Source organism: Helianthus annuus, chromosome 7 (genome assembly GCF_002127325.2).
Source record: "Helianthus annuus cultivar XRQ/B chromosome 7, HanXRQr2.0-SUNRISE, whole genome shotgun sequence".
In the NCBI taxonomy this organism is placed as follows: Eukaryota; Viridiplantae; Streptophyta; class Magnoliopsida; order Asterales; family Asteraceae; genus Helianthus; species Helianthus annuus.
In genome coordinates, this window is record NC_035439.2 from 93,271,474 (window position 1) to 93,298,769 (window position 27,296).

The following is a 27,296-nucleotide window of genomic DNA, read 5'->3' on the forward strand; positions in this document are numbered from 1 at the left end:
GTGGCCACCCCAAAAAAAATAACATACTTACTCGGCTAGGTTTTAATAAGTTTTGGAGTCCATCCCGGCCAACAAGTGAAACTCAGAGTTATTTAAATCTAGTAACCTATCATAAAATAAGTGGAAAACCAATATATATATATATATATATATATATATATATATATATATATATATATATATATATATATATATATAGGTAGAGGATCCTGTAAAAAGTGCTCAAAGTGTAAGAAGTGTGAGAAGTGTATTATAACACTATATATAATACTATATAACACCATATAAATAACGTATAACAATATGTAACACCATATAATACCATATAACACTATGTAACACTATATATCATTATATAACAAATATAACACTATAGGTTGTCTGATAGCATGTCTATGATAGATGTATAGTGTTATATTTGTTATATAATGATATATAGTGTTACATAGTGTTATATGGTATTATATGGTGTTACATATTGTTATACGGTGTTTATATGGTGTTATATAGTATTATATATAGTGTTATAATACACTTCTTACACTTCTCACACTTTAGGCCCTTTTTCCACTATCCTTACCCTATATATATATATATCTATATATATATACATACATAATGCGGGTGAATGCAATGGATTTTAAACTTTTATAACTTCAAAAAGTTAGACAACTAAAGTTTTAACATTTATTATCATTTAAGGAAGATAATATCTCAATTCACAATATATGGACATTTCATAAATTAAAACAAAGAAAAGCTGATCGTGTTCACACTTTATGTTGATCTTTACTATGATTATATATATGAGCCATTGTATGTCTCCAAAAACACAATACATCAAAGAACTTCTAGTCCTAGAAATCAACAAAAAATGAAGGTTCCGGTTGCAATTTTTGTGTTTTACAACATTTTGATTATCATGGCAGCTGCAGGTGTGTAACTATTTAAGTCTCTACAAATGTAATTTGTGCAATGTTTATATGACCTGATGTGTGTGTATGTTATGTATACATAGTTGCAGAAGAAGAAAAGACTGGGAATGATATTTGCTATTACTTGAAGTGGCCAGGGTCATGCCAGGATGGCAAATGCTCCGGTGCCTGCATGACAAGCGGATATGACGATGGAGTTTGCAGAAGCCACTTGGGAAATGATAAACCCGATGGATGTTATTGTGTAGGACCTTGTCAAAAACTAAATGCAAACAACTTCTAATAATCAACTTTATTTAATTTATTATTATTTAGTTTTATTGTTGTTGGTACACCCCATGTGTTCGTGAAAATGACTCAAGAAAACTGATTCGTAAGTAACTGTAACTCATAGGTTTTGTTTTAATGCTGATGACATCTTCCATGGAAGCAAAGAAACATAATAGATCTACTCTTAGACCATTCACATCTGTATCGCTATATCTCCCCATACACTTAAAATTTAGAAAGAAAAAAATCTAAGATTCTTGTATTTTGGCAACAACATCAGGTTCCTGTCAGTTTTCCACATTTTCAAACTTTGTAGAAAAGTTAATGTAGAACATCACATTTTAAAACTTTATACATTCACCCTAAATCAAGTTCTTGTAACTGAAATCTTTATGTTCATGCATCTTCTCCTCCTAATTTACCTCATTGCCCTGTGTCGGATGGTTCGCCATCGTCTTTGTTCGTGCCTGTGCCTAATTGTGCTCTTGATCCGGTTAATGCTTCGTCCCTTGCACCAGCGGTGGCGGGAACTTCACCGTGATTCCTCCTTAAGTACCTTTGACTTTAGCTCATGGATCTAGTCCTACTCCGGCTGATAATCCGACTGCTGATATAGGGATTAACAATTAAAATGGTGGAGTTAAAACCCGGGTGATGTTTCCGGCCAAAGTCCCGGTAGCAGTTTCTATTGTAATTTCCCTTATTTTTTTGTTAATACCTCGTTTACGTATCATCTTTTGTAATTTATGAATTGATATGTCTATTTTGATGTTCATGATTTGCTAGCTATGAGTTTAATTTCTGTGGAGATTAGTGATTAGTTAGACTATCATTCGGAAATTGAATGGTTATTAAAGTTGTTTCATGTTTCTATTCCATAACTTATCTACATCTGACCTATTTGGAAAATTTTTACCCAATTCATTTGAAAATTTTGTCCATATATATCACGTTTTTATTCCATACCATATTTACATCTGACATATTAGGAAAAAAAATTAATCCAGTTGACATGAAAATTGTGCCATTTACAACAGGAAATATTGTCTGTCATTAACATTTTGATTTGATGTAGTGCTAGTTGTTAAATGATTTGGTGATTTGCAATAAAGATATGTTAATTTCCCAAGTGTTGGTGATTTAGCATTAAAGGTTAATTATAATAACAATTGTTGTTTGAGTATAGTACACTGATTCAAAAGAACTTTCAGATTACATCTGACATATTTGTTCTCGGCCTTTAGTACCATTAGTTAACCTCTAAATATGAGGTATCTTTAGTAGTTAATTCATTAGGCATTTTTAGTAGTAACTTGTTTTCTTTACCCTTATACAATCCATAGCTTCTCTTGTGTGCATATTGTACATATTGATCTATATTATGGTTTGTTTATCATTACTCCACTTTAAATTCCTCATTTCTCTACGGTGTCTTTTTAACATTCCTTAAGATTCAAGGGTAACCCGATAACAAAAAAAAAAACTAGATAGTCCAAATGTGAATGAAAAATTATTTGAAATCAACTTTAGAAGAAAAAGATTAGATGGCAAGATAGTAAGCAATTAAAATTGTATTTGGAAGAAATGCAAAAAAAAAAAAAAAATGAAAAAATAGAGACATGGATAGGGAATGAGATGTGAGTGATTTTGTAAAAAATGAGATTCAAATTAAGAAAAAAAGGTGATTTTTTATTAAACAATAGTATTAGAGATTGTGATAATAGTTTTAATGCCGGAGCACTCATATGCCATCCACCATCCTTCACCCCAACTTCAAAATTTGAATATTTAACAAAAACATCAGTACATCAGACTCTCTCTCTCTCTCTCTCTCTCTCTCTCTCTCTCTCTCTCTCTTTATTGCCAACTTTTAAAATTATAGAAAACCACACCATCCCCTCCTATATAAAATGCTAATGTTCCACCTATATCATCTCTTACACACACACCAACACACTCATAAAAAGTGAAATCAATAATAAAAAAAGAATATAGAGATAGATACAAGGAATAGGATGTGGGGTGAGTTTTTTAAAATGCGTAATAAATTTAAGAAACAATGACTTTTGATAAACCATAGGGTTAGAAATAATGGTAGGGATGTGAATGCTCTTTCAGGGTTAAAGCATTCTCATCCCACACTCTATATTACTCTTCTCTTCTAAGATATGAAGGAAAACATTGTTTTTTTCTTTATTAACCTTCAACATCTCAGAATTTGGTTTTCTTTTTGTCTGAATCGGTAGTTGCATTGTTTCCCATGTATGGTATGGTGGAGGTAACGGTGGTTTCCTAGGGAGATGGAGAGAGAGCGGAAGGTGGGGTTCTGGTTGGGTTTTATAAAGAATATCTTTATCTTTTTTATTATTAAATAAGAATTTTATAAAAAAAAAAGTTAAATAGATTAGTTTTAGAACTGATGTTTTTACCCGTAAGCATGCCACATAAAAAATGGCCACCCCAAAAAAATAACATACTTACTCGGTTAGGTTTTAACAAGTTTTGGAGTCCGTCCTGGCCAACTAGTGAAACTCAGGGTTATTTAAATCTAGTAACCTAACATAAAATAAGTGGAAAACCAATATATATATATATATATATATATATATATATATATATAATGCGGGTGAATGCAATGGATTTTAAACTTTTATGACTTCAAAAAGTTAGACAACTAAAGTTTTAACATTTGTTATCATTTAAGGAAGATAATATCTCAATTCACAATATATGGACATTTCATAAATTAAAACAAAGAAAAGCTGATCGTGTTCACACTTTATGTTGATCTTTACTAGGAGTATATATATGAGCCATTGTATGTCTCCAAAAACACAATACATCAAAGAACTTCTAGTCCTAGAAATCAACAAAAAATGAAGGTTCCGGTTGCAATTTTTGTGTTTTACAACATTTTGATTATCATGGCAGCTGCAGGTGGGTAACTATTTAAGTCTCTACAAATGTAATTTGTGCAATGTTTATATGACCTGATGTGTGTGTATGTTATGTATACATAGTTGCAGAAGAAGAAAAGACTGGGAATGATATTTGCTATTACTTGAAGTGGCCAGGGTCATGCCAGGATGGCAAATGCTCCGGTGCCTGCATGACAAGCGGATATGACGATGGAGTTTGCAGAAGCCACTTGGGAAATGATAAACCCGATGGATGTTATTGTGTAGGACCTTGTCAAAAACTAAATGCAAACAACTTCTAATAATCAACTTTATTTAATTTATTATTATTTAGTTTTATTGTTGTTGGTACACCCCATGTGTTCGTGAAAATGACTCAAGAAAACTGATTCGTAAGTAACTGTAACTCATAGGTTTTGTTTTAATTCTGATGACATCTTCCATGGAAGCAAAGAAACATAATAGATCTACTCTTAGACCATTCACATCTGTATCGCTATATCTCCCCATACACTTAAAATTTAGAAAGAAAAAAATCTAAGATTCTTGTATTTTGGCCCCAACATCAGGTTCCTGTCACTTTTCCACATTTTCAAACTTTGTAGAAAAGTTAATGTAGAACATCACATTTTAAAACTTTGTACATTCACCCTAAATCAAGTTCTTGTAACTGAAATCTTTATGTTCATGCATCTTCTCCTCCTAATTTACCTCATTGCCCTGTGTCGGATGGTTCGCCATCGTCTTTGTTCGTGCCTGTGCCTAATTGTGCTCTTGATCCGGTTAATGCTTCGTCCCTTGCACCAGCGGTGGCGGGAACTTCACCGGTGATTCCTCCTCAAGTACCTTGACCTTAGCTCATGGATCTAGTCCTACTCCGGCTGATAATCCGACTGCTGATATAGGGATTAACAATTAAAATGGTGGAGTTAAAACCCGGGTGATGTTTCCAGCCAAAGTCCCAGTAGCAGTTTCTATTGTAATTTCGCTTATTTTTTTGTTAATATCTCGTTTACGTATCATCTTTTGTAATTTATGAATTGATATGTCTATTTTGATGTTCATGATTTGCTAGCTATGAGTTTAATTTCTGTGGAGATTAGTGATTAGTTAGACTATCATTCGGAAATTGAATGGTTATTAAAGTTGTATCATGTTTCTATTCCATAACTTATCTACATCTGACCTATTTGGAAAATTTTTACCCAATTCATTTGAAAATTTTGTCCATATATATCACGTTTTTATTCCATACCATATTTACATCTGACATATTAGGAAAAAAAATTAATCCAATTAATCCAGTTGACATGAAAATTGTGCCATTTACAACAGGAAATATTGTCTGTCATTAACATTTTGATTTGATGTAGTGCTAGTTGTTAAATGATTTGGTGATTTGCAATAAAGATATGTTAATTTCCCAAGTGTTGGTGATTTAGCATTAAAGGTTAATTATAATAACAATTGTTGTTTGAGTATAGTACACTGATTCAAAAGAACTTTCAGATTTGTTCTCGGCCTTTAGTACCATTAGTTAACCTCTAAATATGAGGTATCTTTAGTAGTTAATTTATTAGGCATTTTTATTAGTAACTTGTTTTCTTTACCCTTATACAATCCATAGCTTCTCTTGTGTGCATATTGTACATATTGATCTATATTATGGTTTGTTTATCATTACTCCACTTTAAATTCCTCATTTCTCTACGGTGTCTTTTTAACATTCCTTAAGATTCAAGGGTAACCCGATAACAAAAAAAAAAAAAAAAAAAAAAAAAAAAAAAAAAAAAACTAGATAGTCCAAATGTGAATGAAAAATTATTTGAAATCAACTTTAGAAGAAAAAGATTAGATGGCAAGATAGTAAGCAATTAAAATTGTATTTGGAAGAAATGCAAAAAAAAAAATAAAAAAATAGAGACATGGATAGGGAATGAGATGTGAGTGATTTTGTAAAAAATAAGATTCAAATTAAGAAAAAAAGGTGATTTTTTATTAAACAATAGTATTAGAGATTGTGATAATAGTTTTAATGCCGGAGCACTCATATTCCATCCACCATCCTTCACCCCAACTTCAAAATTTGAATATGTAACAAAAACATCAGTACATACATCAGACTCTCTCTCTCTCTCTCTCTCTCTCTCTTTATTGCCAACTTTTAAAATAATAGAAAACCACACGATCCCCTCCTATATAAAAAGCTAATGTTCTACCTATATCATCTCTTACACACACACCAACACACTCATAAAAAGTGTGAAATAAATAATAAAAAAAGAATACAGAGATAGATACAAGGAATAGGATGTGGTGAGTTTTTTAAAATGCGTAATAAATTTAAGAAACAATGACTTTTGATAAACCATAGGGTTAGAAATAATGGTAGGGATGTGAATGCTCTTTCAGGGTTAAAGAATTCTCATCCCACACTCTATAATACTCTTCTCCTCTAAAATATAAAGGAAAACATTGTTTTTTTCTTTATTAACCTTCAACATCTCAGAATTTGGTTTTCTTTTTGTCTGAATCGGTAGTTGCATTGTTTCCCATGTATGGTATGGTGGAGGTAACGGTGGTTTCCTAGGGAGATGGAGAGAGAGCGGAAGGTGGGGTTCTGGTTGGGTTTTATAAAGAATATCTTTATCTTTTTTATTATTAAATAAGAATTTTATAAAAAAAAAGTTAAATAGATTACTTTTAGAACTAATGTTTTTACCCGTAAGCATGCCACATAAAAAGTGGCCACCCCAAAAAAAATAACATACTTACTCGGTTAGGTTTTAATAAGTTTTGGAGTCCGTCCCGGCCAACAAGTGAAACTCAGAGTTATTTAAATCTAGTAACCTATCATAAAATAAGTGGAAAACCAATATATATATATATATATATATATATATATATATATATATATATATATATATATATATATATATATATATATATATATATATATATACATAATGCGGGTGAATGCAATGGATTTTAAACTTTTATAACCTCAAAAAGTTAGACAACTAAAGTTTTAACATTTATTATCATTTAAGGATGATAATATCTCAATTCACAATATATGGACATTTCATAAATTAAAACAAAGAAAAGCTGATCGTGTTCACACTTTATGTTGATCTTTACTATGATTATATATATGAGCCATTGTATGTCTCCAAAAACACAATACATCAAAGAACTTCTAGTCCTAGAAATCAACAAAAAATGAAGGTTCCGGTTGCAATTTTTGTGTTTTACAACATTTTGATTATCATGGCAGCTGCAGGTGTGTAACTATTTAAGTCTCTACAAATGTAATTTGTGCAATGTTTATATGACCTGATGTGTGTGTATGTTATGTATACATAGTTGCAGAAGAAGAAAAGACTAGGAATGATATTTGCTATTACTTGAAGTGGCCAGGGTCATGCCAGGATGGCAAATGCTCCGGTGCCTGCATGACAAGCGGATATGACGATGGAGTTTGCAGAAGCCACTTGGGAAATGATAAACCCGATGGATGTTATTGTGTAGGACCTTGTCAAAAACTAAATGCAAACAACTTCTAATAATCAACTTTATTTAATTTATTATTATTTAGTTTTATTGTTGTTGGTACACCCCATGTGTTCGTGAAAATGACTCAAGAAAACTGATTCGTAAGTATCTGTAACTCATAGGTTTTGTTTTAATGCTGATGACATCTTCCATGGAAGCAAAGAAACATAATAGATCTACTCTTAGACCATTCACATCTGTATCGCTATATCTCCCCATACACTTAAAATTTAGAAAGAAAAAAATCTAAGATTCTTGTATTTTGGCAACAACATCAGGTTCCTGTCACTTTTCCACATTTTCAAACTTTGTAGAAAAGTTAATGTAGAACATCACATTTTAAAACTTTGTACATTCACCCTAAATCAAGTTCTTGTAACTGAAATCTTTATGTTCATGCATCTTCTCCTCCTAATTTACCTCATTGCCCTGTGTCGGATGGTTCGCCATCGTCTTTGTTCGTGCCTGTGCCTAATTGTGCTCTTGATCCGGTTACTGCTTCGTCCCTTGCACCAGCGGTGGCGGGAACTTCACCGGTGATTCCTCCTCAAGTACCTTTGACTTTAGCTCATGGATCTAGTCCTACTCCGGCTGATAATCCGACTGCTCACTGCTGATATAGGGATTAACAATTAAAATGGTGGAGTTAAAACCCGGGTAATGTTTCCAGCCAAAGTCCCGGTAGCAGTTTCTATTGTAATTTGGCTTATTCTTCTGTTAATACCTCGTTTACGTATCTTCTTTTGTAATTTATGAATTGATATGTCTATTTTGATGTTCATGATTTGCTAGCTATGAGTTTAATTTCTGTGGAGATTAGTGATTAGTTAGACTATCATTCGGAAATTGAATTGAATGGTTATTAAAGTTGTATCATGTTTCTATTCCATAACATATCTACATCTGACCTATTTGGAAAATTTTTACCCAATTCATTTGAAAATTTTATCCATATATATCACGTTTTTATTCCATACCAAATTTACATCTGACATATTTGGAAAAAAAATTAATCCAGTTGACATGAAAATTGTGCCATTTACAACAGGAAATATTGTCTGACATTAACATTTTGATTTGATGTAGTGCTACTTATTAAATGATTTGGTGATTTGCAATAAAGATATGTTAATTTCCCAAGTGTTGGTGATTTAGCATTAAAGGTTAATTATAATAACAATTGTTGTTTGAGTATAGTACACTGATTCAAAAGAACTTTCAGATTTGTTCTCGGCCTTTAGTTACCATTAGTTAACCTCTAAATATGAGGTATCTTTAGTAGTTAATTTATTAGGCATTTTTAGTAGTAACTTGTTATCTTTACCCATATACAATCCATAGCTTTTCTCTTGTGTGCATATTGTACATATTGATCTATATTATGGTTTGTTTATCATTACTCCACTTTAAATTCCTCATTTCTCTACGGGTGTCTTTTTAACATTCTTTAAGGTTCAAGGGTAACCCGATACCAAAAAAAAAAAAAAAAAAACTAGCTAGTCCAAATGTGAATGAAAAATTATTTGAAATCAACTTTAGAAGAAAAAGATTAGATGGCAACATAGTAAGCAGTTAAAATTGTATTTGGAAGAAATGCAAAAAAAAAAATGAAAAAATAGAGACATGGATAGGGAATGAGATGTGAGTGATTTTGTAAAAAATGAGATTCAAATTAAGAAAAAAAGGTGATTTTTTATAAAACAATAGTATTAGAGATTGTGATAATAGTTCTAATGCCGGAGCACTCATATTCCATCCACCATCCTTCACCCCAACTTCAAAATTTGAATATTTAACGAAAATATCAGACTCTCTCTCTCTCTCTCTCTCTCTCTCTCTTTATTGCCAAATTTTAAAATTATAGAAAACCACACGATCCCCTCCTATATAAAATGCTAATGTTCCACATATATCATCTCTTACACACACACCAACACACTCATAAAAAGTGAAATAAATAATAAAAAAAGAATACAGAGATAGATACAAGGAATAGGATGTGGGGTGAGTTTTTTAAAATGCGTAATAAATTTAAGAAACAATGACATTTGATAAACCATAGGGTTAGAAATAATGGTAGGGATGTGAATGCTCTTTCAGGGTTAAAGCATTCTCATCCCACACTCTATATTACTCTTCTCCTCTAAAATATGAAGGAAAACATTGTTTTTTTCTTTATTAACCTTCAACATCTCAGAATTTGGTTTTCTTTTTGTCTGAATCGGTAGTTGCATTGTTTCCCATGTATGGTATGGTGGAGGTAACGGTGGTTTCCTAGGGAGATGGAGAGAGAGCGGAAGGTGGGGTTCTGGTTGGGTTTTATAAAGAATATCTTTATCTTTTTTATTATTAAATAAGAATTTTATAAAAAAAAGTTAAATAGATTACTTTTACAACTAATGTTTTTACCCGTAAGCATGCCACATAAAAAATGGCCACCCCAAAAAAATAACATACTTACTCAGTTAGGTTTTAATAAGTTTTGGAGTCCGTCCCGGCCAACTAGTGAAACTCAGGGTTATTTAAATCTAGTAACCTAACATAAAATAACGTGGAAACCAAAAAAAAAATATATATATATATATATATATATATTATGCGGGTGAAGGCAATGGAATTTAAACTTTTATGACTTTAAAAAGTTAGACAACTAAAGTTTTAACATTTACTATCATTTAAGGAAGATAATATCTCAATTCACAATATATGGACATTTCATAAATTAAAACAAAGAAAAGCTGATCGTGTTCACACTTTATGTTGATCTTTACAATGAGTATATATATGAGCCATTGTATGTCTCCAAAAACACAATACATCAAAGAACTTCTAGTCCTAGAAATCAACAAAAAATGAAGGTTCCGGTTGCAATTTTTGTATTTTACAACATTTTGATTATCATGGCAGCTGCAGGTGTGTAACTATTTAAGTCTCTACAAATGTAATTTGTGCATGTTTATATGACCTGATGTGTGTGTATGTTATGTATACATAGTTGCAGAAGAAGAAAAGACTGGGAATGATATTTGCTATTACTTGAAGTGGCCAGGGTCATGCCAGGATGGCAAATGCTCCGCTGCCTGCATGACAAGCGGATATGACGATGGAGTTTGCAGAAGCCACTTGGGAAATGATAAACCCGATGGATGTTATTGTGTAGGACCTTGTCAAAAACTAAATGCAAACAACTTCTAATAATCAACTTTATTTAATTTATTATTATTTAGTTTTATTGTTGTTGGTAAACCCCATGTGTTCGTGAAAATGACTCAAGAAAACTGATTCGTAAGTAACTGTAACTCATAGGTTTTGTTTTAATGCTGATGACATCTTCCATGGAAGCAAAGAAACATAATAGATCTACTCTTAGACCATTCACATCTGTATCCATATATCTCCCCATACAATTAAAATTTAGAAAGAAAAAAAATCTAAGATTCTTGTATTTTGGCAACAACATCAGGTTCCTGTCAGTTTTCCACATTTTCAAACTTAGTAGAAAAGTTAGTGTAGAACATCACATTTTAAAACTTTGTACATTCACCCTAAATCAAGTTCTTGTAACTGAAATCTTTATGTTCATGCATCTTCTCCTCCTAGTTTACCTCATTGCCCTATGTCGGATGGTTCGCTATCGTCTTTGTTCGTGCATGTGCCTAATTGTGCTCTTGATCCGGTTACTGCTTCGTCCCTTGCACCAGCGGTGGCGGGAACTTCACCGGTGATTCCTCCTCAAGTACCTTTGACTTTAGCTCATGGATCTAGTCCTACTCCGGCTGATAATCCGACTGCTGATATAGGGATTAACAATTAAAATGGTGGAGTTAAAACCCGGGTAATGTTTCCAGCCAAAGTCCCGGTAACAGTTTCTATTGTAATTTGGCTTATTTTTTTGTTAATACATCGTTTACGTATCTTCTTTTGTAATTTATGAATTGATATGTCTATTTTGATGTTCATGATTTGCTAGCTATGAGTTTAATTTCTGTGGAGATTAGTGATTAGTTAGACTATCATTCGGAAATTGAATTGAATGGTTATTAAAGCTGTATCATGTTTCTATTCCATAACATATCTACATCTGACCTATTTGGAAAATTTTTACCCAATTCATTTGAAAATTTTGTCCATATATATCACGTTTTTATTCCATACCAAATTTACATCTGACATATTTGGAAAAAAAATTAATCCAGTTGACATGAAAATTGTGCCATTTACAACAGGAAATATTGTCTGTCATTAACATTTTGATTTGATGTAGTGCTACTTATTAAATGATTTGGTGATTTGCAATAAAGATATGTTAATTTCCCAAGTGTTGGTGATTTAGCATTAAAGGTTAATTATAATAACAATTGTTGTTTGAGTATATTACACTGATTCAAAAGAACTTTCAGATTTGTTCTCGGCCTTTAGTTACCATTAGTTAACCTCTAAATATGAGGTATCTTTAGTAGTTAATTTATTAGGCATTTTTAGTAGTAACTTGTTATCTTTACCGTTATACAATCCATAGCTTCTCTTGTGTGCATATTGTACATATTGATCTATATTATGGTTTGTTTATCATTACTCCACTTTAAATTCCTCATTTCTCTACGGGTGTCTTTTTAACATTCTTTAAGGTTCAAGGGTAACCCGATACCAAAAAAAAAAAAAAAAAAAAAAAAAAAAAAAAAAAAAAAAAAAAAACTAGATAGTCCAAATGTGAATGAAAAATTATTTGAAATCAACTTTAGAAGAAAAAGATTAGATGGCAAGATAGTAAGCAGTTAAAATTGTATTTGGAAGAAATGCAAAAATAAAAAAATGAAAAAATAGAGACATGGATAGGGAATGAGATGTGAGTGATTTTGTAAAAAATGAGATTCAAATTAAGAAAAAAAGGTGATTTTTTATTAAACAATAGTATTAGAGATTGTGATAATAGTTTTAATGCGGGAGTACTCATATTCCATCCACCATCCTTCACCCCAACTTCAAAATTTGAATATTTAACGAAAACATCAGTACATCGGACTCTCTCTCTCTCTCTCTCTCTCTCTTTATTGCCAAATTTTAAAATTATAGAAAAACCACACGATCCCCTCCTATATAAAATGCTAATGTTCCACCTATATCATCTCTTACACACACACCAACACACTCATAAAAAGTGAAATAATAATAAAAAAAGAATACAGAGATAGATACAAGGAATAGGATGTGGGGTGAGTTTTTTAAAATGCGTAATAAATTTAAGAAACAATGACTTTTGATAAACCATAGGGTTAGAAATAATGGTAGGGATGTGAATGCTCTTTCAGGGTTAAAGCATTCTCATCCCACACTCTATATTACTCTTCTCCTCTAAAATATGAAGGAAAACATTGTTTTTTTTTATTAACCTTCAACATCTCAGAATTTGGTTTTCTTTTTGTCTGAATGGGTAGTTGCATTGTTTCCCATGTATGGTATGGTGGAGGTAACGGTGGTTTCCTAGGGAGATGGAGAGAGAGAGCGGAAGGTGGGGTTCTGGTTGGGTTTTATAAAGAATATCTTTATCTTTTTCATTATTAAATAAGAATTTTATAAAAAAAAAGTTAAATAGATTACTTTTAGAACTAATGTTTTTACCCGTAAGCATGCCACATAAAAAATGGCCACCCCAAAAAAAATAACATACTTACTCGGTTAGGTTTTAATAAGTTTTGGAGTCCGTCCCGGCCAACTTGTGAAACTCAGGTTATTTAAATCTAGTAACCTAACATAAAATAAGTGGAAAACCAAATATATATATATATATATATATATATATATATATATATATATATATAATGCGGGTGAATGCAATGGATTTTAAACTTTTATGACTTCAAAAAGTTAGACAACTAAAGTTTTAAAACAAAGAAAAGCTGATCGTGTTCACACTTTATGTTGATCTTTACAATGAGTATATATATGAGCCATTGTATGTCTCCAAAAACACAATACATCAAAGAACTTCTAGTCCTAGAAATCAACAAAAAATGAAGGTTCCGGTTGCAATTTTTGTGTTTTACAACATTTTGATTATCATGGCAGCTGCAGGTGTGTAACTATTTAAGTCTCTACAAATGTAATTTGTGCATGTTTATATGACCTGATGTGTGTGTATGTTATGTATACATAGTTGAAGAAGAAGAAAAGACTGGGAATGATATTTGCTATTACTTGAAGTGGCCAGGGTCATGCCAGGATGGCAAATGCTCCGCTGCCTGCATGACAAGCGGATATGACGATGGAGTTTGCAGAAGCCACTTGGGAAATGATAAACCCGATGGATGTTATTGTGTAGGACCTTGTCAAAAACTAAATGCAAACAACTTCTAATAATCAACTTTATTTAATTTATTATTATTTAGTTTTATTGTTGTTGGTACACCCCATGTGTTCGTGAAAATGACTCAAGAAAACTGATTCATAAGTAACTGTAACTCATAGGTTTTGTTGTAATGCTGATGACATCTTCCATGGAAGCAAAGAAACATAATAGATCTACTCTTAGACCATTCACATCTCTATCGCTATATCTCCCCATACACTTAAAATTTAGAAAGAAAAAAAAATCTAAGATTCTTGTATTTTGGCCCCAACATTAGGTTCCTGTCACTTTTCCACATTTTCAAACTTTGTAGAAAAGTTAATGTAGAATATCACTTTTAAAACTTTGTACATTCACCCTAAATAAAGTTCTTGTAACTGAAATCTTTATGTTCATGCATCTTCTCCTCCTAATTGTTGGGTTTTTTGGGCCCATGAAAAAGCCCAACAATTATTTTATGGCCCACTCTTATTTTTCATGTATGGTTAAAAGGGAGTAGTAGGGGTTTCAGTTGCTAACACCCTAAAAACACACACAAAGGCTCTCACACAAAAGAAGAAGCAATTTCCGTCACTTTCAAACCTAGCTACAGATGTCGTCGATTTCCCGGAGATTGAACCGTTGGATCACTCTGAGTTTTGGACACAGTTATCATGACATCAGGGCGACCTTATCCCACGGTCAGTTTGTCTTAGTCACCTCCGGAAGTCTGTCTGCACAGCCTCTGTTTGCTGCTGCAGAATTTGGTGATATTCCTTCTTTTGTCTTTGTATTTTGATTCCATATGCTTGAAGTTGTTGATTCCAAGTGTATGATGATTATTGTATGCCTCTAGTATACCTAGGGAAGACTTTGTATTGCTCTAATTTGGTGATAGTGGATTTGAAGCGGCTCTAGTAGTCTCGTGGTTTTTACTCTCGTTTTGAGAGGTTTTCCACGCTAAAATTTGGTGTTCTTATTATTGTTTTCAGATTGTTTAGATTGTAGTCGATATACCCTATTTGTTTGCATCCTCATAGGTTCATTCAAGTTTGGGAAAATTATTGGTCAAACGAAGTTTGCTTCTGCATTTGTGTTTACCGTTTGTGACCGGGTTTCGCGTTTTTCCCATCATAGTGGTATCAGAGCCATAGGCTCTTGTTATTGGGTTGAAACTTGATTGAACGATGAAAGCTAATACAAGTAGGAGTGTGAATTTGAATGGTTCTAATTATCATGTTTGGAAAGGAAAGATGAAAGATCTCCTTTATGTTAAGGATTATTATATGCCTGTTTTTAATACCGACAAACCGGGTGATAAAACAGATGAAGAGTGGAATATATTGCACAGAAAGGTTTGTGGTTATATTCGCCAATGGGTTGATGATAATGTTTTGAACCATATTAGCGGTGAGACTCACGTTCGTACTTTGTGGAACAAGATTGAGGAGTTGTATGCTCGGAAGACCGGAAACAATAAACTTTTCTTGATTAAACAGTTGATTAACTTGAAGTACAACGATGGAACTCCTGTTACTGATCACTTGAATGTTTTTCAGGGTATTATTAATCAGCTTGCAGGAATGGGTATCAAGTTTGAAGACGAGGTACAAGGCTTATGGCTTCTTGGTACTTTACCGGATTCTTGGGAGACTTTTAGGACATCATTGTCCAACTCTGCAGCAAATGGTATTATTACTATGAATATGGCTAAAAGCGATATTCTAAATGAAGAGATGAGAAGAAAATCACAAGGTTCCTCTTCACAATCCGATGTCTTGGCCACAGAGAGCAGGGGGATAGGTCAAAGTAGAGGTCCGAGTAACAAAGGGAAGCATCGTAGTAAGTCCAGAGGTAAGTTTGCTGATTATGAGTGTCATCATTGTGGTAGGAAAGGACACACAATTAAATTCTGCAGACAATTAAAAAGGGAGAACAAGAAGGCTAATTACAACAATCAAAAGAACAATCACAAAAAGGATGATGGTGGCAATGGTACTGCTGAAGTTAATACTGCTACTGAAGAGTTCTTCATTTGTTGTGATTATGATACGGTGAACATTGCACGTGATAATTCGACTTGGGTTGTTGACAGTGGTGCCACGTGTCATGTGACATCACAAAGGGAATTTTATTCATCTTACACACCTGGTGACTTTGGGATTGTTAAGATGGGTAATAATGGGCTACCAAAGATTGTAGGTGTTGGGGATGTTTGCTTGAAGTTTGACACTGGGATGGAGTTAGTTTTACACAATGTAAAACATGTTCCAGATATTAGACTCAATTTGATCTCCGCAGGTTTACTTGATGATGATGGTTACCATAGTACCTTTGGTGATGGTATTTGGAAACTCACTCGTGGTTCTTTGATCGTGGCAAAAGGTAAAAGAAGTTCAAAGTTATACAGAACACATCCGAAGATCTCCAAAGACTCGGTCAATTTATTAGTGAATGTTGATATGACCGATTTGTGGCATAGGAGACTTGCTCACATGAGTGAAAAAGGGATGTCTATTTTGTTGAAGAAGAATGCCTTGCCCGGTTTGCATGATGTTCATTTGAAGAAGTGTTCTCATTGTCTGGCAGGTAAGCAGAAAAGAGTTTCATTCAAAAGTCACCCTCCTCATAGGAGAGACAATATACTTGATTTAATACATTCAGATGTTTGTGGTCCTATGAAGACTAGAACACTTGGGGGCTGCTTATACTTTATCACTTTTATCGATGATCATTCGAGAAAAGTTTGGGCCTATACTTTGAAGTCTAAAGATCAAGTATTAGACATGTTCAAGCAGTTTCATGCCTTAGTTGAGAGACAAACTGAGAAGAAGCTCAAGTGTATTCAAACATATAATGGAGGTGAGTACATTGGTCCTTTTGATGCTTATTGTAGAGAGAAAGGTATTCGGCACCAAAAGACTCCTCCAAAGACACCACAATTGTATGGTCTAGCAGAGCGGATGAATAGAACATTGGCTGAAAGGGTTAGATGTCTGTTGTCACATGCAGGGTTGCCTAATTCCTTTTGGGGTGAAGCCTTGAACACCGTAGTAAATGTTATTAATCGTACTCCTTGTGTTCCTTTGTCTTTTGATGTTCCTGACAGGGTTTGGAGTGGCAAAGATGTTTCATACGATGATTTGCGGGTCTTTGGATGCAAGGCTTTTGTGCATATTCCCAAAGATGATAGAACAAAGCTTGATGTAAAGACCAAGCCATGTATATTCCTTGGTTATGGGGGAGATGAGTTTGGACACAGGTTTTATGATCCAATCTCGAAGAAACTCATAAGAAGTTTCGATGCTGATTTTATTGAAGATCAAAGTTTGAAAGATATTGAGAAGACAAAGATAGTTCCTCAACATACTGATGATCTTTCTGATTTGGATCTGGTCTCTCCTCAGCACACTGAGCCACATAATGAAGATGACATTCAAAATGATGAACAACACGGTGCTGATAATCATGATATTCTAGAGTAGCAAGAGTTAGATGAGGGTCCTCATCTAGAGTTACCAGTGCCATGTATGCCAACATTTGTCCCACTCAGACGTTCTATAAGAAACCGTCATCCTTCCACCCGTTATTCTGCTGATGAGTATGTCTTGCTCACTGATGGGGGAGAGCCCGAGTGTTATGAAGAGGCGATGGAAGATGAACACAAAAGGGAGTGGGTCGAAGGCATGCAAGATGAGATGAATTCCTTGTATGAGAACAATACCTTTGAGTTAGTAAAGTTGCCCAAGGGCAAAAGAGCTTTGAAGAATAAGTGGGTCTACAAAGTGAAGACTGAAGAACATACCTCGCGGCCTAGGTACAAAGCCAGATTGATGGTTAAAGGGTTCAGTCAAAGAAAGGGTATTGATTTTGATGAGATTTTTTCTCCAGTCGTGAAGATGAGTTCCATTCGGGTGATTCTTGGTTTGGCAGCTAGTCTTGATCTTGAGGTTGAGCAAATGGATGTCAAGACAGCGTTCCTTCATGGTGACTTGGATAAAGAAATCTATATGGAGCAACCTGAAGGTTTTCAGGTTAAAGGTAAAGAAGACTATGTGTGTAAGCTTCAGAAAAGTCTTTATGGGTTGAAGCAAGCACCAAGACAGTGGTACAAGAAATTTGAGTCTATAATGGGGAAGCAAGGCTACCGAAAGACTGTTTCAGATCACTGTGTTTTCTTTCAGAGGTTTGGTGATGATGATTTTATCATTTTATTACTCTATGTTGATGACATGTTGATTGTAGGCAAGAATGCAGAGAGAATTGTTCAGCTGAAGAAGGAATTGAGCAAGTCGTTCTCTATGAAAGACTTGGGGCCAGCAACACAAATTCTTGGTATTCGGATTACTAGAGATAGAGCTTCAAAGAAGTTGCACATGTCATAAGAGCAATACATTGAGAAGGTGCTTCGCAGGTTCAACATGGATAAAGCCAAATCAGTTAGTTCACCTCTTACTCCCAATTTTAAACTAACCGATAAAGATTGCCCTTCTTCGAAGGAGGAGATTGAAGACATGGATAAAGTTCCATACGCGTCAGCGGTTGGAAGCTTGATATATGCAATGGTGTGTACAAGACCTGATATTGCCCATGCAGTAGGTGTTGTTAGACGGTTTATGTCAAATCCTGGTAAGAAGCATTGGGATGCGGTTAAGTGGATTCTTAGGTATCTACGTGGTACTTCCAAATTGGGTATAACATTTGGGAATGAAGAGCCAATGCTTGTTGGTTACACAGATTCTGATATGGTAGGAAACAAAGACCACATGAAATCCACTTCTGGCTATTTGATGACTTTTGCAGGGGGGAGCTGTCTCATGGCAGTCAAGACTGCAAAAGTGTGTTGCTTTGTCTACAACTGAGGCTGAGTATGTGGCAGCAATAGAAGTATGTAAAGAACTGTTGTGGTTGAAAAGGTTTATGCAGGAGCTTGGCTTTATGCAACAGCGCTACGTGGTTCTTTGTGATAATCAAAGTGCTATTCACCTTGGTAAGAATTCTATGTTTCACAAGAGAACAAAACATATTGATGTGAAGTATCATTGGATTAGAGATGCTCTTGAAGACAAGTTGTTTGAACTTGATAAAGTTCATACCGATGATAATGGTTCCGATATGTTAACTAAAGCTGTGACACCTCGGATCTTTCCGGATAACCTTTCGATGTAACAAACGTGTACGTAATCGACTAACAGTAAAAATATATGAAAAACTATTTGTTATTATGTGTTATGTGCCGATTTACTTATGTGTATGTATATATATAAGTGTTATATATATGTGAACCAAACCCGAGACCCGACTCGAGACCACGGTCTCGAGTGAACAGTGAAGCACTTGGGCCGGTTAAGGCCTTGTAGCCGAGAAACCCAACCCGGAAACCCCTAGCCCAACTCGGTACATTATATAAACCCAACCCCACCTCCCTTATCCATTTTACACACTCTCTTCTCACACTCTCATACTCTCCCCTTATCTCCTCTCACTAAACCCTAGCAAACCAAGACCAAGGTCACCTCCTCTCCTCTCCTCCTTCTCGGAACCAAATCGGAGACATCAAGCTCTCGGATCAACTCAACATCGCACTAGGAAGACCACCCTTCACACCCTTCATCAACCGGTTAGTTTGTGGCTTTGTTGATTTTGAATAACTCTTGAATGTTGGTAGTGATTGTTTATGATTGTTACTATGAAATGCTTGTTTGATGATCTAAGAGATTGCTTGAAGGTGATTTTGTGTCTTAATGAAAATTATCCGGTTTTGTGTTTAATGGTTTTTGTTATTCGGATAATGCTAGGTGCTTGTTAGAATGATTTTGACCAAATGGTATGCATGATTGCTTGATCTCATGAGTCTTGATTTGTGATGAAGTATGCTAGACTAGGAACCGAGAATAATAAAGCCGAATATGCAAAACAGATTATGGTGAATATGTGTCCTTGATCTTATGGTTTTGGGTTACAAATGATGAATGTAGTTTGAATATTGCTTGATGAACATGAAGAACACTTTGAATGCCTTTGAAATATTTTGAAATGTGTATATTTGATCTGTTTTGGCTAATGATCAGACAAACAAACATGTTTTAGTGGATATGGTACATAATTTTCATGAAAATGCATTCCTATTGGTTCGTACAAAATGACAGGTTCTAGAAGGGCTTCATGCACACGTAACCACGGTTGCGAGTCGCAACCTTTGGTTGCTACTCGAAACCACGCATGACCAGTCGAAACCTCCCAGTTGCGAGTCGCAATCAGCACGCACCAAACCTGGTTGCGAGTCGCAACCACGCCTGCTAAGTCGCAATCTCCGGTTACGAGTCGTAACCAAAACGTGACGGACCGAGACCGCAGTTGCGAGTCGCAACCTCGGTTGCGAGTCGCAACCACTTTAGTTTCGACTGGGCTGTTCTGTGTATTGGGTTTGACTGTTTGTCTTGTTGTTTTGGGCTTCAACTGTTGGGCCTCCTATCGACTGGACTTCTTTTTGATCTGCTACTGTATGAATATATGTTACTGTTTGTATTTCTGCCTGTTAACTGTTTGTATACGTGCAATGCTATACGTGTTTACTTGTACCCGACTTGACCCATACTTGGTAACCATGCTAGGACGTGGTGACCAACATACTTAACCAAGTAACGTATCATACCGAGCAACCCAAGGTGAGTTCACAACTTAAAAGCATGCGTCCCGGTGGTTTGGGACACGAGACTAAAACAACCCTATCCCCTGGTAAAAGGGGATACCATTTACATACCTTCCCTAGTTATTGGGAACAAAACTTACTTTTCCTTCCCTGGTATTGGGAAACCTTTTGGTTAATTACTGTTTATACGGATTGCAACTAACGGCACTAAACGAAACTCTATCACTCAAGTCCCTACTACATAATACCGATTAGTCGCCGGTGCCAGGCGAACGGGTTATTAGTTGATAGCGCTATTTAGGTCTTACCAGCCTCACACCGTGCCATGGTATGGGATCGGTCGTGAACTAATGTACTCAGGCATCCGTCAATGATGATAGAACATTGACATCGGGGCATCCTGCGGAAACGCATTCGGTTACCTAGTGTTCGGTATTGGAAAAACAGTTTAGTCGCTAACTTTTGGGGTAGCTCCCCATGGCATGTATAAACGGATAAATTAACTGGTGAAACAAGTTTTTGGTAATTAAAACTGGACAACTAGTGAACTCACTCAGCATTATTGTTGACCCCTTTACTGCATGCTTGCAGGTGGCCAGTGACTGGAGCAGCTACTTGGGATGTGTAGTGGTCGTCTGCCCGTGTGTTGGGCATTTATTATGCTTGCTTTATGAACATTACTTAAAACTGTTTGTTTATGCTTCCGCTACATTTACTCTGAACTTAAGACTTTGAACACTGAACTTGATATTTGCTAATCTTATGGTTAGTAAGTATTACTTTTGTTATCAATTTAGTTATTCAGTATAATTGGTGGCTGGATCCTGGTCAGTCACGCCCTCGAAGCGGGCGTTATCCGCGGGTGGAATTTGGGGGTGTGACAGATTGGTATCAGAGCCATTGGTTATAGTGAACTTGGTTTTAAAAAGGGGAAAATCTTTTTGAGAAAAACCAGACTATAACCCGTGACTCGTGACGACACTACACTCCAAGTACAAGGCTCGACTTATCTGACCTCATAGCTCGGACCCATAGTTACTTGCTTGATTATCTTATGCTTTCCGTTTTGCTATACGTACTAGTTTGCCTGATTAGATAGATACACCCTCTCTCTTCTATCTTATTCTCGCTATGTTGCGACATCACGCTCATACTATGTTTTCTGGTTATGAAGACAATGAGTGGACGCGGACGAGGAAACATCAACATGACTCAGGCTCAGTTCACTAGCCTGCTCAACACTGTGGCTGCAGCTTTCGCAGCTCACCCTATAGGTAAACTCGTTGTTTTAGGATGTTTAGATCCTACCGCCACATCGTCTTTTCACCTCTAAACCTATTTCGCTTCACTCCTCACAACAGGTCAGCCTGCACCTGTGCAACCACGTGTCTGTACCTTCAAGACCTTCATGGATTGCAAGCCTCTTCCGTTCAGTGGCACTGAGGGTGCCATAGGTCTCCTACACTGGATCGAGAAGGTCGAAGCTGTTTTCGCTGTCTGCGAGTGTCCCCCTGCTAATTGGGTGAAGTTTGCTACTGGTACTCTGGAGGGAAGCGCACTTTCATGGTGGAAGGCGCAAATTCAAATGCTTGGTTTGGAGACTGCAAACGCTACTGTGTGGGAAGATTTCAAGGATATGATCAAGGAAGAGTACTGTCACAGGGATGACATCCACAAGCTGGAAAACGAGTACTATGAACTCAAGATGGTTGGGTCAGAGATTGAGACCTACACCAAGCTGTCCAACGACTATGCTGCTCTCTGTCCGAACATGTCTCGACCCATGTATCGAAGAATCGAACTGTACATCAAGGGTCTGGCTCCAGAAATCCGAAGCCATGTAACTTCAGCCAACCACACTACCATTCAGCCGATCGTTCGACTTGCTCACAAACTCACTGATCAGGCTGTGGAAGAGGGCAGGTTGCCCAAAAGGATCAGTGCTGCGGAAGGAACTTCTAGTGATGGCAAACGAAAGTGGGATGGAAATCAGGGCAAGGATGCTAATCCTACTCAAGCCCCAGCTCAGCAAAGGAAGACTGACAACAACAAAGGCACTCAGCAACAGGGTGGCTACCGGGGAAACTACCCCAAGTGCAACAAGTGTAACAGGCACCACAATGGGGCATGCAACAAGGGTCAGTGTCAGCGATGCCACAAGATGGGGCATGAAGCAAAGGATTGTAGAAGTCAGTTCCCGGCAAGGCAGAATCAGCAACAGCCCCAACAGCAACAGCAGCAGGGAAACAACAGAGCATGTTTTAAATGCGGGGCAACAGGGCACATGCGAAAGGATTGCCCTGAACTGAATCAGAATCGCAACAACAATCAGGGAGCTGGGAACAATGAGCAGAACAACAATGCTGGGAATGCAAGGGGCAGAGCTTTCGTGATTGGAGCTGGAGAAGCAAGGAACGACCCCAACGTCGTGGCGGGTAAGTTCCTACTTGATGATCGTAATGTTTCTGTGTTATTTGATTCCGGTGCCGATGCCAGTTATGTATCCCTTCGCATTAGTAAGAAACTTAAGCACTCGCCCGCATTATTAAGTTCTAAGCATACCGTCGAGATAGCTAATGGTAAGAACATCGAGGCCACGCATGTGATCCACGACTGCACCCTAGAATTGTCTGGCCACACGTTTAGTATCGATCTTTTCCCTGTTAAACTTGGAAGCTTCGACGTCGTCATTGGTATGGATTGGTTGTCCAAACATCGCGCTGAGATCCTCTGTCAAGAGAAAGCAGTTCGTATACCTCGCCGTTCTGGTCAACCCCTCATCGTGCAAGGCAACAAAGGTGGAGAAGTCACAAGCATTATCTCGCTTCTAAAAGCCCAGAAGTGTTTGCAGAAAGGGCACACCGCTATCCTAGCACACGTCACCAACACTCACGAAAAGGAAAAGAGGATTGAAGCTTTTCCTGTAGTACGAGACTATCCCGAGGTATTTCCTGAGGAACTACCTGGACTCCCTCCTCACCGTCAGGTCGAATTCCAAATCGAGCTAGCTCCCGGAGCAGCACCCATAGCTCGTGCACCGTACCGTCTAGCCCCTGCAGAACTGAAGGAACTCTCTACGCAACTACAAGACCTATTGGATAAAGGATTTATCCGTCCTAGTTCATCACCCTGGGGAGCCCCAGTACTCTTTGTCAAGAAGAAGGATGGCACATTCCGAATGTGCATCGACTATCGTGAATTGAACAAAGTTACCATCAAGAATCGTTACCCTCTCCCGCGCATCGACGACCTATTCGATCAGCTGCAAGGATCGAGCTACTATTCAAAGATTGACCTGCGATCAGGCTACCATCAGTTGAGAGTACGTGATGAGGACATCTCTAAGACTGCGTTCAGGACCCGTTATGGTCACTATGAATTTCTCGTCATGCCTTTTGGAATGACCAACGCACCTGCAGTGTTCATGGATCTTATGAACCGCGTATGTAAGCCTTACCTCGACAAATTTGTGATTGTGTTCATCGACGACATTCTGATTTATTCGAAAAGTCAAGAAGAGCATGAACAGCACCTACGCCTTATTCTGGAACTCCTTCGCAACGAGCGACTGTACGCCAAATTCTCTAAATGTGACTTCTGGCTTCGAGAAGTCCATTTCCTCGGCCATGTAGTTAATAAGAACGGAATTCACGTCGACCCCGCCAAGATCGAATCGATAAAGAACTGGCCTACGCCTAAGACTCCCACGGAAGTTCGCCAATTTTTGGGTTTGGCAGGCTACTACCGCAGATTTATTCAAGGATTCTCCAAGATTGCACAACCCCTCACGACTCTTACTCAGAAAGGCGTCGCCTACAAGTGGAATGCAGCACAGGAATCTGCTTTTCAGAGGCTTAAGGATAACCTCTGTAGCGCTCCTATTCTCTCGTTGCCTGAAGGCACTGACGACTTTGTGGTCTACTGCGATGCGTCCATTCATGGACTCGGTTGCGTGTTGATGCAACGCGAGAAAGTTATTGCCTACGCCTCTCGACAACTCAAGACGCATGAAAAGAACTACACGACGCACGACTTGGAACTGGGAGCAGTAGTTTTTGCTCTTAAGATATGGAGACATTACCTGTACGGTACCAAGTGCACTATTTACACCGATCACAGGAGTCTCGAGCATATCTTTAGGCAAAAGGAATTGAACATGAGGCAACGTCGATGGGTCGAACTCTTGAACGACTACGAATGCGCCATCAAATACCATCCGGGCAAGGCCAATGTCGTGGCAGACGCCCTCAGCCGAAAGGACACTATACCAAAGCGCGTGCGAGCACTACAACTTACCATCCAGTCTAACCTCCCTACCCAGATTCGAAATGCTCAAGTTGAAGCTTTGAAGCCGGAAAACATCAGGGCTGAGTCTCTGCGAGGATCGAAACAGCAACTAGAACGGAAAGAAGATGGTGCTTACTATGTAACAGGGCGTATCTGGGTTCCACTCTACGGAGATTTACGTGAACTCGTGATGGACGAAGCCCACAAGTCCCGCTACTCAGTACATCCTGGTTCGGACAAGATGTACCACGATTTAAAGACTACATATTGGTGGCCTGGTATGAAGGCCCACATAGCAACATACGTCAGCAAATGTTTGACTTGCGCGAGAGTCAAGACAGAATACCAGAAGCCAGCAGGCCTACTCCAACAACCAGAAATCCCGAAATGGAAATGGGAGCAAATTTCCATGGATTTTGTTACAGGGTTACCTAGATCTCAACGCGGAAATGATGCTATTTGGGTAATAGTGGATCGACTGACCAAGTCCGCGCACTTTCTGGCTATTAAGGAAACAGACAAGTTTTCTACCTTGGCGGAGATTTACTTAAAGGAAGTAGTATCGAGGCATGGAGTGCCAACCTCGATTATTTCCAACCGAGACGCTCGATTTACTTCGGAGCTGTGGCAAGCTATGCACAAATGCTTTGGCTCACGTTTGGATATGAGCACTGCTTATCACCCGCAAACGGATGGACAGTCCGAACGTACCATCCAGACTCTAGAAGACATGCTTAGAGCGTGTGTGATCGACTTTGGCAAGAACTGGGAGAAGCATCTACCGTTAGTAGAGTTCTCTTACAACAACAGCTACCACACTAGTATTCAGGCAGCACCTTTTGAGGCATTGTACGGTCGTAAATGCCGGTCACCTCTCTGCTGGGCGGAAATCGGTGATAGTCAAATCACGGGCCCAGAGATGGTGGTAAATACAACGGAAAAGATTGCCCAGATCAGACAACGCATGGCGGCAGCCCGTGACCGTCAGAAGAGCTACGCGGATAAGCGTAGGAAACCATTGGAATTCCAGGTCGGTGACCGGGTTCTACTCAAAGTCTCACCCTGGAAGGGTGTGGTTCGCTTTGGAAAACGGGGCAAGCTTAATCCGCGATATATCGGACCATTCGAAATTACCGAGAAAATCGGTAAGGTTGCTTATAGATTGAACCTGCCTGAAGAACTGAGTGCGGTACACAACGTTTTTCACATATCTAACCTGAAGAAGTGTTTGTCGGATGAAACACTTGTAATTCCTTTTAAGGAATTGACTATTGACGAACAGCTACACTTTACTGAGGAACCAATCGAGATCACGGATCGAGTGATCAAAACCCTCAAACGTAGCCAGATACCTCTTGTACGAGTTCGTTGGAACTCGCGACGTGGCCCAGAGTATACCTGGGAGCGGGAAGACCAGATGAAGCACAAATACCCCCAGCTGTTCCCTAACGAAAATCCCAGCACTGAAGCTACGAACGAATTTCGGGACGAAATTCCAAACTAACGGGGGGATGATGTGACACCCCGTTGAAACGCTTTCACTCACACTAGCTTGACAGTGGCTGCCTTAACTTTCGGGACGAAAGTTCCTAAAACTTGGGGATAATGTGACACCTCGGATCTTTCCGGATAACCTTTCGATGTAACAAACGTGTACGTAATCGACTAACAGTAAAAATATATGAAAAACTATTTGTTATTATGTGTTATGTGCCGATTTACTTATGTGTATGTATATATATAAGTGTTATATATATGTGAACCAAACCCGAGACCCGACTCGAGACCACGGTCTCGAGTGAACAGTGAAGCACTTGGGCCGGTTAAGGCCTTGTAGCCGAGAAACCCAACCCGGAAACCCCTAGCCCAACTCGGTACATTATATAAACCCAACCCCACCTCCCTTATCCATTTTACACACTCTCTTCTCACACTCTCATACTCTCCCCTTATCTCCTCTCACTAAACCCTAGCAAACCAAGACCAAGGTCACCTCCTCTCCTCTCCTCCTTCTCGGAACCAAATCGGAGACATCAAGCTCTCGGATCAACTCAACATCGCACTAGGAAGACCACCCTTCACACCCTTCATCAACCGGTTAGTTTGTGGCTTTGTTGATTTTGAATAACTCTTGAATGTTGGTAGTGATTGTTTATGATTGTTACTATGAAATGCTTGTTTGATGATCTAAGAGATTGCTTGAAGGTGATTTTGTGTCTTAATGAAAATTATCCGGTTTTGTGTTTAATGGTTTTTGTTATTCGGATAATGCTAGGTGCTTGTTAGAATGATTTTGACCAAATGGTATGCATGATTGCTTGATCTCATGAGTCTTGATTTGTGATGAAGTATGC